This window comes from Syzygium oleosum, unplaced genomic scaffold, assembly GCF_021117445.2.
Source record: "Syzygium oleosum isolate NSW1041296 unplaced genomic scaffold, Sole_v2.1 Sole_v2.11, whole genome shotgun sequence".
Taxonomy (NCBI): domain Eukaryota; kingdom Viridiplantae; phylum Streptophyta; class Magnoliopsida; order Myrtales; family Myrtaceae; genus Syzygium; species Syzygium oleosum.
Window position 1 is genome coordinate 10,050,571 of NW_026607495.1, and position 18,755 is coordinate 10,069,325.

General features: G+C 39.7%; 1 long non-coding RNA gene and 1 pseudogene across 1 annotated transcript; both read right to left on the reverse strand.

Annotated features, from left to right (window-relative positions):
* Positions 1-6,392: 6,392 nt before the first annotated feature.
* LOC115680565 (uncharacterized) lies at positions 6,393-7,292 on the reverse strand (annotated as a pseudogene).
* A 1,945-nt stretch (positions 7,293-9,237) lies between these two features.
* Positions 9,238-10,108, reverse strand: LOC130139345 (uncharacterized). The gene is made up of 3 exons (XR_008817586.1): positions 9,784-10,108; positions 9,615-9,690; positions 9,238-9,482 (listed from the first exon to the last, which is right to left on the reverse strand). It is a non-coding gene; the product is annotated as an uncharacterized LOC130139345 (long non-coding RNA).
* Between the last annotated feature and the right edge of the window lie 8,647 nt (positions 10,109-18,755).

The window sequence follows — 18,755 nt, forward strand, 5'->3', positions numbered from 1 at the left end:
ATATATGTGAAAAGTTTTTTTTATTTGGTTGGAATCTCTTCGCCTATTTATTTTAAGCGAACTAAAGGAAAAATACGGGAGAAGTCTTCTGCCACTACAAGACAAAATGTGGCTCATTTTATTTTAAGGGAAAATACCACAAAAAATCTCAAATTATGCCACCTGTGATAAATTTATCTTGAACTTTTTTTGTAACATGAAAAACCCCAAACTATGCTATTTGTGACACATTTACCCTGAACTTTTTTTTTTGTGATACGAAAAACCACAAATTATATCACCTGTGACACATTTACCCCACATTACTTTAGCCCATGGGTATTTTCGTCTTTTTCCTTTTTCTGTTTTTCTCTTTTTTTTTTTCTTTCTTTTCGGCGGAGGAAGCCAGTGAGGGCTGCCCTTGTCGGTGTTGGGCGAGGGCGACCCTCGCCGGTGTTGGGCTGCCCTCGCCGGCGTCGAGTGAGGGCGACCCTTGCCGGCGTTGGGCGAGGGCGACCCTTGCTGGCGTCGGGCGAGGCTGCCCTCGTCGGCGTTAGGCGAGAGTCGCCCTCGCCTGGGCGGGCGAGGGCAGCCCTTGCCAGATCCGACCCTCACCCGACGCCGGCGCGGGTCGCCCGACGCCGACGAGGGTCGCCCTTGCTCGACACTAGCGAGGGCAACCCTCGCTAGATCCGGCGAGGGCAGCCCTCGCCAGATCCGACCCTCACTGGATCTGGCGAGGGTCGCCCATGCCTAGGCGCGGATCTGGCGAGGGCGACTCTTGCCGGCGTCGGGCGAGGGCTGCCCTTGCCCGACTAGGCGAGGGCGACCCTCGCTCGACGTCGGCGAGAGTCGTCCTCGCCCGCAACCATCGCTAGACCCGGCAAGGGTCGAATCTGGCGAGGGCTCCCCTGGCTGGCTTCCTCCACCGGAGAGAAGAAAAGAAAAAAAAAGAAAAAAGGAAAAAGACGAAAATGCCCATGGGCCAAAATAATATGGGGTAAATGTGTCACGGGTGGTATAGTTTGGGGTTTTTTTGTGTCAAAAAAAAGTTCAGGGTAAATTTATCACAAGTAGCATAATTTAGGATTTTCGTGTCACAAAATAAAAGTTCAGGGTAAATTTATCATAAGTGACATAATTGAAGATTTTTGGTGATATTTTTTCTTATTTTAATATATCAGTGTTTGCAGTCTTGTAATGTGTACAGTGGACGACAACTTTCAAAGCCAAGAAGAATAGGGTGTAGGTCCCAGTCAAAGTTTTCTTTTGTTGACTCCTCTAAACCCAACACATAAAAGGCGTGGGTTCTTTCTTCAGCAAGCGAAGCAACCGCACAAGCCGAGAGCCGCACAGAGAAGAAATATGCGGCACAGTGAAGCTATCAGGAAAACGTGCCGCACGACGAAATGACGGAACGGCCGCATTTGGGAAGGCTTTTGGGGAAAGCCATTGGAAAAAAGCAAAGGTCTTTAATTTAAAGGATTTTGGTGAAATGCAAAGACTTTTTAGTAAACTGTAATTGAAAAGTGCTTTGGGAAGCAGCTTTGAGAAAATGCTGTTTGGTAAATATATATTTGAGGAAGTCCTTTGGTTTGATCAATTTAAGTTTTTTAATTTTAATTTATTTAAAATTGAAAAAAAATAATGACCGTAACTTTTATATTTTTGCATTTAGAGTAATGTAAAAGAAATTTATTAACAAATTAATAAATAAATAAACCACATCTTTGCAAAAAGAGAGTAATTTAATTATAATAAACCTTGTCAAATATGCATCGAGGAAAAAAAATAGATTATCATTGAAATTTACAAGCATCCTTAAGTATTTACTAAACTCATGGCTTTTTGATTACGTAAACATGCCATGTTAGAAAATAGATTATCATTTAAAGCACTAACCCCGTCATTCACATCATCAAGATTAACTGAATATCCATAATTGGAATCCAAATCTGCTCTTGCAAAATGTTTATCATTGACGGCGTTTCTTCATGTATAATTGTGCAAGGTCATTGCTGCTATAACAATTTTCACTTACTTCTCAAACGGATAAATTGGCATATGCGTTAGAATCTTCAACTTCTTCTTCAATACACCAAAGGCTCCCTCAATTTCTGATCTTAGCGAGGAATGATGACGGTTGAATATCTCTCGATAACCTGAAGGTGTCGGACCTTGTCGAAATTTTGGCAAATGATATCTAACTTCTTTATATGGCCTCAAATAATCTGTTTGATTTGGATATCTGGAATCTACCAAATAATATTTACCTACACAAATATTATATAAATTTAATCAACATATACCATATTGATACATACTAATGCTCTAATGCATAAAAACCATTAATAACGAACCTGGAAGAAGATGAAGAAATTGTACATCACATCTTCCGAGGACTTCATAGAAGATACGAATATCATGAGCTTGTCTCTTCCAACCAGCCCAAACATAAATAAATTCCATGTTAAAATTATACACCGCTAATACATTTTGAGTCGGTGTTCCTTTTCGACCAATAAAACGAATCTGATTGTACAAAGATACCACCCCTGGGATATGTGTGCCATCAATAGCTCCAATGCGATCCTGAAACGAAAACCTAAACATTATTGTACAATCGAAATTTATATTTAGTTATTCCTTTCTATTGTATAATCTAAACGTACATTAAAATATGGATAAAATCTTCCATTATTTCTGGTCTTCTCTGGAACTTCCCTAAATTGCCGATCAATTGGTTGGATCAAATCTTTTCCCATTTCACATACTTTATCTAATACTAAGCTAAAGTACCTACTTATGGTTTTCCCAGAGCGTTGAAAACGCTCTTGGGTTAACATGTTACCTATACTGTATCCTAAAAAGTGAGGAAACATTCCAAGCATTTCTATAACATCAATATTCCTAGTTCCTTGAAGACCATGGCGTGTCACTAAGTCATGCATTAAACTATTAAATACAATCTTATCTATTATAAACATTTGATAGAACCTTATCGGAATAGCATCTTCCCTCATCAGCTCTTCTAACCATGCATTTCCTGTATATGACGATGTCATACAAGGTACTTTGTAATTGTATATTGCCTGATAAATGATAGTAGATTGACCAGCTCCCACAAGTTGCTAATATTTCTGTCACGCCCCGAACTCCCATCGAGCCCGCGACATCCCGCCTCCGGTCGAACAGAGTGCGACGTCCCAGGAATAACGTCGCCGACCCAACGATCCATCAGAGTTAACTCGCGGCGGAAGCAATCAAAAATCCCGGACATTAAAATTGGAGAACACCAGGAAGGAACAAATCGTCAAACCACCAAGCATATATTACACTTCCAAATATTTACATCATCCGCTAATACAAACCACAAAATAATTTAGAAGCACACCGAACTATAAACTCCAAACCACCAAAATATCAAGATCAGCTCTCTAGGTCAGCACTATCCAAAAATGGGGCGCGTCCTCCTCCCAGAACTATCCCCTACGCCCTCTCGAAGGCGTCCACTCTAACTCACTGTCCTCGGCATCACCACCTGAATCCTCCGCAGCTATTTGCTCACCTGACGACTCCGAGTCGACCTCAATCTCGACATTCAGGCGGGGGCTCTGAAATGATTTGGTTGAAACAACCATGAGATCACATCTCAATAAGTCACAACCTAAGCCCCACCTAGGCTATCACGTAATTCCATACACATCCAAACGCGCAACCAAACAACCACACAACCAGCAATCAAACATTCACATATACCTGGACTCTCTGCATAAGCACCATGCACGTTAGCCCACAATCCCAACATACAATTCTTGCACACATGCCATCACACACTTTCCACATATCAATACACACGCCAATCATACCACAGCAATACATCACAGCCGCGCGCGTGCCTCGATTATAAAGCAAAACCCACTTGGGCACGTCCCATACCATGCCTAGCAGATTTTACCCCATAATCGCGCACTGCATCACGCGATACAAACACACTCGCACACTAACTCACACCATGCATCACTTTCACAATCCTCACATGTCAAGCCAAATCCCGCTCGTTCTCGACCTTTCCACCACTACCGCGCCCGCGTAAAACGCATCAGGCCAACGGTCTTCTGACCTCGTCAGGCATCGACACCCCGTCGGGCCGGGCATCGTCACCTCGTCAGGGACGGCATCGTCCCGCGTAAACGAACACGCCTCAGGACGGAATCGTACACACACTTTCCTTCTACCGTGCCCGCGTAAAACGCATCAAGCCAATGGTCTTCTGACCACGTCAGGCATCGTCACCTCGTCGGGCCGGGCATCGTCACCTCGTCAGGGACGGCATCGTCCCGCGTAAACTAACACGCCTCAGGACGGACCTTACCCCGCGTAAACGAACACGCCTCAGGGTATTACTTTTCCCATCAATCCTACATTTACGTACCTTCGTTCCACACTCTACACACGTATCACATGGCCACACATACACACGGTCACACACAAATTCACATCTCGCACATACTTTTCACAATTTCCCACCCTCATCACGCAAACACCACACAAACACCCAAGCTTGGCACGCGAACTCAATGCGCAATCACGCCACCACACCTCATAGCCACACAATCACACATACGAGCTCATTCAAGCATCAAACTACCCGTCAAAATGCCACGATAACACCGAATAATTCTCGAGAGAGAGAAAAATCGAGAATATGTAAAATCGGATCCAAACTGGGCAGTTGTGCAGTGACAGAAATCCATTTGAAATAAATAGTAAACCAACTCCAAAAATTCTAAATTTTAGATATGTCATAAAAAACATCTTGATCAACATTTCTTATGAACAACATGAAATCCGGTTCAATCTGCAACCATGCCTTTTGTTCCCTCGAAGTCAGACCAAACTCTGTTCGCTCTAGCAGACTGTTTTGTCCTCAAAATACATTTCTTTCAACATCCAAATCACCTTGAAAAGCTTTGAAATTTTTATATGTTATAACCACAAGTGTCCCCAACAACTTTTATGAATGAATTATTTTGAAAATAGGTCTGGAAAAATTCATAAAAATTCGAACAGACCCAAAGGTCTAATGAACAGTAAATCGGGCAGACCCATTTCGGTCCAAAGATGGACTTTCGAATGGCCTCAAATGATTTCTAAAAATTCCCAAATTAAATTATGTTATATCTCAAGATGTTGGGAACAACTTTTATGAAGAAAACTTTCTCAAATTCGGCCCACAAAATTCTCTACAAAAATAGCAAACCGGGCGGATACAGTAACCGCGAATCCGCGATTCACCCCGAACCTCACGGATTCAAGCCCGAACCGATTTCTACCGAATTCCAACCGCCTAAACTCATTTCCCGACATCTAATCCAAATCGCAACAACCGCTAACAGTCATGATCAGCCATCAACAACCACAATCAACCACCAAAAACCATTATCGACACGTTAATCAACCTCTAAATCCTCTAAACCATACCCGAACGAGTCCGAAAATACCCGACGTCCTAAATAGGGATTAGATCGCGACTTACCCGAACTCTAGACTAGCTCGGCTAGAGCGGGAAGGTGGGACGGCTGGCCGGTGGCTCACGGCAGCACACGGCGGCGGTAACGGTCTCCCGGCGGTGATCGGCGTCCACGCGGCCGAGAGAGGGGGAAGGCGAAATCGGTATGGGGGAGAGGATGGGGAAGGAAACTGGTTCGGTGAGGGGGAGGGGCTGCCGTGGAGGGAGAGTGAGAGGAATGAGAAGAGAGAGAAGGTTTCTTGACTTAAATAATCAAATTTGACCAAACTTTCCAAATTCCAATTTTGCCCCTCCTTACTTGGCCAATATTCTCCTAAGCCAAAATATCCAAGGGCATTTTGGTCCAATATTTTGGGACTGATATTTATCCACAATTAATTCCCAAATTTAATTTCCAAAATCTCCAAAATTCGGAATACCCAAAAATAGGCCTAGGGGCAAAATCGTAATTTTCCAGTCCCGGGCCGAATTTCCATTTTTCGACCATACCAACCCCAAATATCATTGGCCACACTAAAATGACGTCATCCTCGTAAAAATAGTCGGGCACGACCTCGAAAATCGACATCCAAGTCCGGATCCAATTTCACGATCAAAATCGCCCAATCTCAATTTTAGGGTCTCTCACTAATGGGCGGCTGTTTAGGGATTACGCGTATCGACCTAGGGTTATTCGAGTCATGGCGACCTCGATCGTCACCGAAGGTCGACTCATGATCGAGTTCTTAGGTCCACGTACATTTCCCTAGGTAGCCATTCCCTAAAGGTTAGTATCCCGAGAATGATCAGTTCCGGGCGAGACTTACTAAAATGAAATGAGAAATAACACCTATTTCATTGATTCCGGAAATAGGTCGAAATTCAGGATGTTACAATTTCTCTTCCTCATTTTCATGGTTTTCCCCTTCAGGAGAATCATCCATAACTGTCAAAGTAACAAAATATAGAGTCACAATAAGAAAAGTGATGAATAATGTAGATCATCCATCGATGGAACAATTATATCATCCATTATATATATGCAAACTTTACCTAGTAAAAAAAACACTAACTAAAAACATGTCTCACATTAGAACATAAATAGAAATAGAGTTCACAAGTAGTACAAACAGAGTGCAAAACACCAATTGAAAATGATTCTTACATTACAATAATGTAGAAAGAGTTCAAATAAGTAGCTAACATCCTAACGATGACTATTATGCTCTTCCAACTTAAACTTGAGCCACTCGACCTTTTCTTCATCTCCATCTAAGTTCATGAAAATTTGCCTATTGTCTTTCTTTTCAGCAAAATGTGAGAGTGCAAAAAAGTATAACTTTTGGTCTTGCTTAGTCTCAGGGATGGCTTTCAATGTTTGCATAATTTCCTTGTAAGGATCAAACTCCCTTGCAAAAGATGTCGCATTGCTTTTACTTTCAATAGGTGGACAAAGTCCGTCAATTTGCGATGATAACTTGGCCGGTCCAGTCACTTTTTTTTCTTTCTTTCCTCAAGCTTGCCTTACTGAACTCTCCGCCGCTCTTTTATGGCTCTTACTTTGACTTGGTTGAACTACCTTTTCACCTATATTACACTCTAAAGTATCAACAGTACATCCTAGATAATCACCAATATTAGCTTGTGTGGCTTCAATATCCTCATTATTGCATAAACCTTGGGCAGGATTCCATGTGATACTTCCGGTAGCAACTATACCTTGTAACATTCTATCCAACAATGCTTCAACCTCCGGATGTATGCCTTTCATTTGAAAGACTTTAAGCTTAGGATTGGCTCGTTACAATAAAACATTTTCATGAGTTGTATCATAAAATATGAACTTAGAAAAAAGTAACAAAAGTAGAGATAAACACTTTAATTTTTCTCTTCCACCATTCATTACTCGCATCAATGGTTTTCTTCCTTGGATCCCATCCTAGTCCCGTTTCCTTTTGAATCAATTGCTTTCATTTTTTCCATTCTTCCTTCAGATTATCCCACTTACTCTTCATTTGATTTTTATCAAACTTTTTGCTCCTTAGCTCCTCAAACTTGTTAATTATGACTATCCATCCATCCCTTTTATTGCTTGCCGGACGATTGCCTTTTTCAATTTGTTCACTGTACAATTGACAAAAAGTTTCTACATCTTCCAGGCTTCAATATGCCTTTTTCTTTGATGAACTTGCCATCTTCCAATAAAATAACCACGAACACATTTGAAAAATGCAAACAAACGAGATTAAAGTATGACTCAATTCCGTAAACATGAATGAACACATGTGTATGCAAATTTTGACAGAACATTAAAGATATAACATAAAGCTATAGCACAATCCGATGTCCAACAAAATCATCATGGAGTGTTCAGAATGGAAAATCAATTAATTGGCAAAAGAGACTTATAGACAAAACTTAAAGCTACAATACAATGCGACATCCAACATAAAGCTACAGACATGGTTGTGGGCAATTAATTGGGAGAGAGACCTATTGTGTTTATAAAAAAAACACTACGAGAAGGAATCGAAGCAAAAGAACCTGGATTCAAGGTGAGACGAGCAACTGGGTTCTGAGCGAAGAAAGAGGCGAGCAACTCAATTCTGAGCGAAGAGAGAGGTTAACAAAACTATAGGAACCACAAGCTAATATGCACAAATGGTAGATAATCTATCAATATTTTTATAAAATTACAACATCTGTTCGTACTTTGTATGTTAACAAATTTTAGTACTAACTTTATTTGCATAACTTGCTTCAAATTTAATAACCTCCTATGTAAAATTATCAAGTCTAAATTAGAGTTTTGTACAAACTTTTATTAGATTGAATTATCAACAAATTTTGTATCATCAACTCTCATTTGAGTTGTTTGAACTCTGGCATGAAACTCTGTCGTGACCCTCCCAAATTGGGTTTCTTTTGGGAAACGGCATAAGAAAAGTTTAAAGGTGTTTCCTTGATTAGATGAGGGCTCTCCCAAATCAGATAAACTTAGCTAAATCTAAATTCATTTGAATGAAATCAAGCCCATATTTGCCAAATTTGTGATCATAAAACAAGACCACATTTTTTTTCTCTTTTCTTTACTATCATTGTCTTCCACGTCCACCAGCTATTACCATAATTTCTTCTCACTATGCATGTATATTCTAAAATACCAAAGCTTCAACAACGATAATCTGCATCCCACACTCGATGAGAATGACGCTATCTCCCGTTAATCATCACCGGTCACTGATCTATGACAATCTCCCCTTCGGAACAAAATTGGTACCTCTTCCTAAGCAAACCAAACCCATTTTTATTGTGCTAAACTTCAACCATTAAGACCAAAAGAAAGCCTCAAGCCCCGGACCAAGCCCCTCCCATTATTTATTTCTTTTTAATAAATCCAAGGACTTCTTTTGTTTTCCCTTTAACCCAGAAACTTCAATACTCACGTATCAATTTCAGAATAGTACAACTTCAACAATAGTGCCTACATATCTTATCCTAAACCAAAATAACATGCTTTATCATCAAGACACTTGTAAACAGCCAACGATACACAACATACCATCTACGATCGAATCATTACACGAAATGTAAAATACAGAACATAGAGCAAATGAGCCCAGCAATACTCTAAGCAAAGATGAAATATGGTAGAAGTCATCCTCTTAATTAACCCACCAAATAGTGTCTATCGAGTAAAACGATTTCAATTCAGTTCAAGCATTTCATCAAGCAGGTGGTGAGCAAATCAATCACGCCATTCATACACAAGTTTCATGGAGTAGCTTGTTTATTTTAGGATAATGGTATTTTGTGGATTTATGCTACCATTTTTAGATGACAATTATAGTCTTTCATAGAGGCCACCCTCTCTATTGGATTTGCCTGAGCATCTTATGTCCTCTTTCTCTCCTTCCATCATTCGCTCACACTTTCAACCGACAATTTTCATGCTTAAAACTTCAACCAATAGATCTCCGTTTTCCCTATCCTGCATGTTTGACAAAGAAATGCTAAAATACATATTAATCATCTTGCATAAACATGGCACTTCAAGTGAGGCAAAAGACTTAACAATCACAACTAGAAAAAACACTACGAGAAGGAATCGAAATAAAAGAACCTGGATTGGAGGTGAGACGAGCAATTGGGTGACGAGCGAAGACAAAGGCGAGCACGGCGAGGCGAGCGACTTGGTTCTGAGCAAAGAGAGAGCCAAACACTAGTAAGGCAAGTGACTTAACAATCACAGCTAGAAAAAACACTACGAGAAGGAATCGAAGCAAAATAACCTGGATTCGAGGTGAGATGAGCAACTGGGTTCCGAGCGAAGACAAAGGCGAGCATGGCAAGGCAAACGACTTGGTTCTAAGCGAAGAGAGAGGCCACCAAGAGGCGATCACGAGAGAAGAAAACGGTGAACAGAGAGCAACGAGAGAGAGAGAGAGGCGAAGCGAGCGGAGCTTAAGGGGTTAGCGTGACCACTGCTTCTAGGGTTTCTAACAAAAGAAGGGTTAAAGTGGAAATTAGATAAATCTATGAGGGCAATTTTGGCAATAAAAAAAATTCATTATTATCCCTACAGCATGCCGAGAATGCTGAAATGCCAAGGCAGGCAGAAGGCTGCCTTGGGTTTTTAGCCTTCAAAAGGCGATTTTCTCTTAATGGGGTTTCTAAAAAAATTTCCCAACCACCAAATTTTGGCCCAAGGGGCTTTAGATGCCCAAAGTGGCTTGGCAAAGCCATTCCCAAACCTACCCAATGTAGGGATGTTCTTGTGAGTCGTTTGAAGAGTTTTGCTTTAGGCTTGAACATGTTGCGATTTTGTGCTATAAATTTTACATTAAATTGAGTTTGTTTATTTGTAAAAAACTTAGGGTTTGGATATAATCTAGGTATTGGAAACACTCGAGCGTGTAGACGATTGTAAACTTTTGATTCTCCAATTATTAGTGGATTATTTGTTGCCTGCTCTTCCCGTAGATATAGGTACTGACAGTCGGATTGAACCACGTAAAATTTCGGTGTCCTTTATCATTCCTCATTTATTTCTTCGGTGCTTTCATATTGACTTAATTTGCAAGACCCCGGTTAGCTTTCACGGTTTTACTTTAATATTACAACAAATTGGTACTCGACTGTGATTTGGGGCTTTTGCTTGTATGATTATTATTTGGAAATTATGCTGTTGCAATTATGTCTGGAGCAAAAGTTGAAATTGAAAAGTATAACGGGACGAACAACTTTAGGTTATGGAGATTTAATATGGAGTCGCTATTAACAACTCAAGGTTCGGCCAAAGCATTGGAGGGTAAGGATAAGTTGTTTGAAACAATGAAAGATGCCAAAAGGACATGTTAATGAGGAAGGCGATGAGTATAATCTCGTTAAACTTATTAGATGAGGTGTTAATAGAGGTGGTCGAGGATAAGGATGACACGGCATTGTGGGCAAAACTTCATGCATTATATGTAATGAAGGGTTCGAACAATTGCTTGTACACGTTGAAGAGGATGTTAGGTACGTCAATCATATCCTACCTAGGTGAGTTTAATAAACTCATGATGGATTTAAAGAACTTTGGTAAGATTCTAGATGATGAAGACCAGGGCTTGATGTGACATCCTCAATTCGAACCTCTATTTCGGATGCAAGGAATGGTCTAAAGCATCGCGCTGATAGCAGGATTAGACCATGGGTCGCACACGCGAAGCCCCTCAAAGCCACCCTCTCGTGTAGGCCGCGTTAGAATCACTTCCAATCGATTTTAGCCACAAGACTTGATCTGGTTACGGGTGTCGATTTTTGGATTATTAAGGGATAATCTTTTTTTAGGCGACGCTTAATTAAGCCCCGTAGTTATCATTAGCCTCCTAATCTTTGGACAAGTGGAAGTGAACAAATTATTGGAGGCCCAAGGAAGCCACACACCTAAGAGAGGAGGAAGAAGCCAATGAGCCTTTGTCTTGCCCAATTCAAGCTCATTAATGGCATTTGGAAGCTTGCCCATTAATGTCATGTGCTCAAATAGTGCTATAAAGTATAGGCTTTAATGAGGCTAAGGTGAGACTTGCTCTTCAAGCTCTCCCTCATTAATTGCTTCTAGAGGATAGATGATGATAACCTAAGGTGAGGCTTGGTAAGGAAGAGATCTTACAACCTTAGCCTAGGTTAGCACTCATGAGCTCTTGTATTATTGTCCTCTCATAACCAAGCAATTTGAAGAAGCCTTGCAAGCCTAGACTAGCCTAGGATAGCCCTCAAGTGTCCTTGCATTATTGCTCTCTCTCAAACTCAAGGAAGCCTATCCTTTTCCCTCTCATTATCTCTTTTCTCTTATTCTCTCTCTCTCTCACGCTCTCTCTCTCTCTCCTTCCCTCTCGACCGCTCGCCGTCCTCGTCACCACCACTGCACGCTGTCCTCACCGCCGCTTGCCATTCGTTCGTAGTTCGTTGGCATCCATAGATTTCACCCCGATTTTGTGAGTAGATCCCTTAACCCTTGGATAGGGCATTGTGTTGCGTAGTTCGAATCTAGGGTAGGTTACGGTTCCGTGATTTTCATGGTTGATCTTGTTTGTTTAGGAAGAGGAAGCTTGTGTATGAATTTTGTATGGTTTGCTCATGATTTGCTTGGGTTTCGAGGTTCGGGAATTAGTATATCCTTGTCGCGTATATGACTAGTTATAAGGAAAGTTTAATATTGCCACATGATGGTCGGATTAGGAGAGACCGTTGTTATTTGATTATGTTTTACCATGTGCATGTCTATTTTTGCAAGAAATCGTTATGGATGAGTTATGTGTTTGTAGAAGGTTGCTCATAACCGTTAATGAATGATTTTAGTACTTGTCTTGCCAATATTGATTTATAATGAAGTATTGTTGTTTATATGTGATTATGGATGCTTGAAATCATGCTCCGAGTTGCTCGGCATTTGTCTATCGACTCGGTTTCGGTAAGTCATAATATACATTTGTTGCATGCCTTTAAGGCTCTTGCATGGACTTAAAGTGGAGATAAGAACCAGTATGAGTGATTGTTTGTGTGTGTGATCACATAAGAGAACCCGTCACCAATGGATTTCGGGGCGATGCCCAATGGATTTCGGATGTCATTCGCAGATGGATTTCAGAATGAAACCCTCGATTGGATGCCGTCGACGAGTGAGGTCGAGATGTTGCCATGTTCGATGGGGCGATACGATGCCCGGTCATGCCGTAAGCGCCGACAGAGGTTCGTTTGTGGCCGATTGTGGTCGGGCAGCTTGCGGTCGTAATAATTGGAACACACGTGAGATGTTGTGAATGCAATTGTGCGCAACTTATGTGACATGAATTGGACTCTTGATTATTATGTGCACTGTGGTGTAGCTAGCAAGGATCACCTAGAGGGGGGGTGAGTTAGTGATCTTAAATAATTTTTGATAATTTATGCGGAAACAAAATAAATCACAGAAGAGTCTGAATAAAATTCAGATTCAAGACAGATTATATAGACGGTGCTCTTGATGTGCAGAATGTAAAGTAAGAGATAAGGGATAGAGAATCTGCACACAAGTTTATAGTGGTTCGGCTTATAGCAAGCCTACGTCCACTCTCCCACGCTTACAGCCTACCGGCTGGATTTCACTATGTAATCAAGAGGAATTACAACTTTTGAGTGTTAACACTCTTGTGTATGATAGGAATCTCTATCTCACACAATCACTCTTACAAAGTGTCCCTCAAGATCTTAATGTTTTTGCTCAGAACGACAAGAGAAATGATTGGAGTATGTTCAGACTTTGGACTTGTTGATTCTTGATTCTGTATATCTTCTGCTGCTCGTTGATCTCCTTAAATACTCCTCTACTAGCCGTTGGACAGCTTTCAGAGGATCATCTTCCAATCTTCACTTTGGACAGATTTGTATAATAAGGATTGAGTAGCCGTTGGATGACAGATTCTGAATCCCGCTGATTCTGGTCGCCCATACAATCAGAATCTTAATTTCTATAAGTACAGCTTTGTCCGTTGAAATGCATTCTTGTCGTAATGTTTAATTGTCAATCAATTTGATTGAGATTGAGACAATCAGAATATTCCTTCTGTGAAATCCATGCCAGATCACTAGCTGTTTTGTTTCGTTCTGAATTCTGCGTCTGAAGAAATTCTGCGTCTGAATAATTTCTGCGTCTGCGTCTGCATCTGAATAACTTCTGCTTCTGCATCTGCATCTGAATAACTTCTGCGTCTGAATCTCAGAACCTAGATTATGTGGGTCTTCAAAAACATACTTGATAGCTTGTAAAGTCTGAATAACTTTCTTCTGAGTTTCCAGAACATAAATACCTGGAATAAATTAGTTCAGGATAAGTATCAAACTTATAATAACATGGAAGGTTTTGTCAACTTCAAAATCAATAGGAGTTTTCCTCAACAATCTCTCCCTTTTTTATGGTGACAAAACTTTCCTGTAGATTGAATAATTTTGAAATTGATTTGAAAGTAAATAAACATATTAAGCTCATGAAGCACAGATTGAAGGATCAAACTCTGTTGATATCTGTGTCTTTTTTCTTCCTTTGTATATAACCTGCAAATCTGCATATAATTTCTCTCCCTTTTTGTCATCAGCAAAAAAAATAATACTAGAGAGAATAAAGCACTGAGATTAAGTAATCAACCAGTCTAACAATAATTGTGAGATATATTACAGACCAATTGAAAAAATAATAATAATGGAGAGAAATGTTGAAAAACAAGCTATTTTTTAGGAGTACGAATCAGTTGAAAATTTTCCAATATTGAGACAGCCTCCTCAATCTTCGAACTGCATTGACCTATGGCCTTATCCATATTGGATGAACACATAGTAATGGCTTTCTCTAACTCTGCTTTATTTGCTGCTGCCTGAAGTTGTTGAGCCTTGTTGTTTTCCTCAACAATTTTCTGTAGATTCTTCATATTTTGTTCTAGAGCAGCTTGTTTGTCTTTAATCTCGAGCAGAATATAAAGGATGTTCTGATTTTCAGATGGCTGACCTTGGACATTAGCTTCCTCAAACTGATTGTACCCTGTGGCTGATTCTGGTGGAATCTCCCCCTGAACAGGTGCTTGATCTTCAGAAACATGTTCTTCATGAATTGATTTTGAAACCTTTGAAGTTGGTTCAGGAACATGTTCTGGGCCTCCTGTTTCAAAGTGTTCTGCTTCTGCTTCATCATTTTCATCATGCAGAAGAATTTTACGTTTCTTGCTGTACACTTTTAGGGGTAGGAGAATCAGGATGCTTACTGGTTGAACTGGTTCTTTTCTTTTGCTCCTTTTCTTTCTCCAATTTCTTTCCAGCAGATTTAGCCACCGACTGTTGAGCCTCTTTTCCTCTTACTCTGTCCCTTACATCTTCAAATTTCTTCATTTTGGAGAGCATTTTTTCTCCAACAAACATAAGAGGTAGCATGGTTTCGCGCAACTCATCAGGAATAGATATTTGTAAGAACATGAAGATTCTAGTGATAAGTGCACCATATGGAAGATGACCCTTATCCTTCTGTAATGCTCTGTACATATGGAATATGATGAGGTGAGGGAGAGAGAAGGATTGACCTTTTAAGATAGCCCAAATGAGCTTGACTTCTGATTTTGAAATGTCAGTTTTTGAAGCATCTTTGGGCTTCAAACAGTTGATTATGATCTTATGCAAGATCATAGATCGTCTAGATAAGTCAGAATAGGAGAGATGCCGCTTAGATCCTTGAGCAAAGTTTGGATTTTCAGAAGCCATCTGTGAAGCTTTTTCAAGATTCATTGCCAACGGAGTAAAATTAGAGTGTGTGGCTCCAATTATCTTTGCCAACTTATGCGCTTTTAAATCAACCTTCTTGTCACCAACAGTAAACTGAATCCAATTTGGTGACAGAATTGAAAGATTGGAATAGAAGTAGGCAGTTAATTCAGCATAAGTATTGGCAGATTAAAGGTAAAATTCATAAATCCCTAACTTCTCAAACAGGTGCTTTACATAAATGCCAGCCTTCTCCAGGTAATCGAAATCCATAGTCCTATTGTTCATTACCCCTCTAGCAAGTAACAACTTGTAGCACATATGATGCGCAGTGCTTCTGAACAAACCTCTTGTTCCAGGCAAACCAGATGCTATTCCCACCTTTATCTCAAAAGTCTCAAAAAATCGTGCATCATCATCAGGAACAACAAATTTCGAGGCACCTGTAGACTTAGGGCTTATATGAACAGTTTTCTTTTCGGACGGAGTGGAAGTTTCTCCGACTTTTTCTTTGCCCTTTTTGGAAGAAGATTCTTTTGGGATAGAGCTGTCCGGAACATTGTCAGTTTTACAATAAAACTGAGAGTAGGTTTCAGCAAGATGTTCTTCAGAGAGTAAATTATTGTCTTTAAGACAGTCACGCAGAACCGATTCAGAGGCATTGCTTCTCTTTAACCGCTGATAAGCATTCCATACAAGCTTGATACTGCGAAAACGAAAATTTGTTTTACCGGATGATTTCGGTGGCGACGATCGCTGAGGAGTTGTCGCTTCAGAAGGTTCTTCATGATGATCGGATTCTGAGTCTGAAACCTCCAAATATTCCGCCGGTGCTATAGACTTGGAGTCTTGGTCGAGAATACGTGAGGATCTTCTACGGGCCACCATCTTGAACGGCATTATGATCACTTTTGGAGAAGAAAGTTTCGATCTTTGGAAGAAGAAGAGGCGAGTCTCTGAATATCGGAAGGGTTTGGAGAGTAAAAGATCGTACTGATAGGGTTTTGAAAAGAAGAGGACGGGTTTATAAAGGAGGTGGATAGTTTTGAGAAGGAAAAGTTACTTTTAGAAAGTAAAAAGATATCCCAAACAAGTAGGAAGATAATATACTTTTTGAAGCTTAATCAAATATGATGACATCATAACAATATATTAAGCACAATTTATCAGATAAATTAGAATACATACCTGATTTGCTTCCAAAAGTAACGATTATAAAAATATCCTGCCAAAAATTCCAAAAATATACCCGCCAAAATTTGAATAAGGAACGTACCTTTCTTTGTGAGTCTGAAAAATGTTCAGATTGAGAGTACTTGAGTCTGAAAAATTCCTGTCTATCAAACACTTCAAGAAAATGGATAAGTGATGCACAAGTTGTTTCTTATGAATTCAAATGAAGATTTATCAAGAGGTTTTGTAAATATATCAGCTAATTGATTCTTAGAATCAATGAATTGAATATTCACATCACAATTTTGAACATGATCTCGAATAAAGTGATGCTTGATTTCAATATGCTTAGCTCGAGAATGAAGAATTGGGTTCTTTGTCAAATTGATTGCACTTGTGTTGTCATATTTGATTGCAACACTTGATTCTTCAATAGCAAAGGCTTGTAATTGCTGCTTCATCCACAGAATCTGTGCACAGCAACTTTCCAATGCTACATATTCTGCTTCTGCTGTAGAAAGTGCAACTGTATTTTGCTTCTTTGAGTACCAGGATACCAACATATTCCCAAGCAGTTGACATGTACCTGAAGTACTTTTCCTGTCCACTTTACATCCAGCTAAATCAGCATCAGAATATCTAGTAAGAGTAAAATCTGAATCTTTGGAATACCAAAGACCTAACATTGGATATGTTCCAATGTATTTGATTATTCTCTTTACTGCAGAAAAATGAGATTCTCTTGGGTCTGATTGAAATCTCGCACACATACAGACACTAAAAAGAATGTCAGGTCTAGATGCAGTTAGATACAATAATGAACCTATCATGATTCTATATACCTTCTGATCAACATTTTTACCATTTTCATCTTTGTCCAGTTTGGATGAATGAGACATGGGGATGTCTGTCTTCTTGCAATTCTGTAATCCAAACTTCTTGATAATCTCCTTTGCATACTTCTCTTGGCAAAAGAATGTACCATCTTTGGTTTGTTTCACTTGAAGGCCAAGAAAGAATGTTAATTCTCCTATCATACTCATCTCGAATTCATTCTGCATATTCTTTGAGAATTCCTTGCAAAGCAATTCGTTAGAGGATCCAAAGATTATATCATCAACATAAATTTGAACAAGTAGGAAATCCTTACCCTTTCTCTTGACAAATAAAGTTGTGTCAACCTTACCTTTGGTGAAATCATTTTGCAGAAGGAAGTTACTTAACCTTTCGTACCAAGCTCTGGGTGCTTGTTTCAGACCGTAAAGAGCCTTTTTGAGTCTGTAGACATAATCAGTCTTCTTTGGTTCTTCAAAACCAGGTGGTTGTTCCACATATACTTCTTCTTTGATATATTCATTTAGAAAGGCACTTTTCACGTCCATCTGAAACAATTTAAAGTTATGAAAACAAGCATAAGCTAATAGTAGCCGAATGGCTTCTAACCTTGCAACTGGTGGATATGTTTCATCATAATCTATGCCTTCTTCTTGAGAATAGCCTTTTGCAACCAGTCTTGCTTTGTTTCTTATAACTTTCCCTTTGTCATCCAGTTTGTTTCTGAATACCCATTTTGTTCCAATTACTGGATGATTTTTGGGTCTTGGCACAAGCTCCCATACTTTATTGATTCTGAACTGCTGAAGTTCCTCCTGCATAGCATCGATCCAGCTTTCATCTAATAAAGCTTCATCAACTTCTTTTGGTCCTATTTCAGAAATCAATGCCAAGTTGTTGATCTTCTCCTTGTGTTTGGATCTAGTCTTGATACCATCTTCTATTTCTCCAATGATGAGGTTCTTCGGATGACTGGATTTATGTTTCCAGTTTTTGTCAAATCTTTCTTTGTGAATATCTGCAGACTCTGAACTTTCTGGTTGAGTCTGTATTGAATCTTCTTTTCCTTCTGATACTAATTGTTGATGATCTTCTGAAAACTCTTGAATGTTGGGAGATGGTTCAGATTCATCTTTGAGTCTGAATGTTTTCTTCAAACTTTACATTCATTGATTCTTCCACAGTCTGAGACTTTTTGTTGAAGACTCTGTATGCTTTACTTGTAGTAGAATATCCAAGGAAGAATCCTTCACCTGCTTTCTCATCAAACTTACCAGTGCGGTCATTTGGATTTTTCAGAATAAAGCATTTACAACCAAACACACGAAAATATAAAATGTTGGGCTTTCTACCTTTGTAAAGCTCATAGAGGGTTTTCTCAAGAATGGGTCTGAGAAAAGCTCTGTTAATGATATAACATGCTGTAAAAACTGCATCTGCCCAGAAATGAAAATGAATTTTGCTTTCAATCAACAGAGTTCTTGCCATT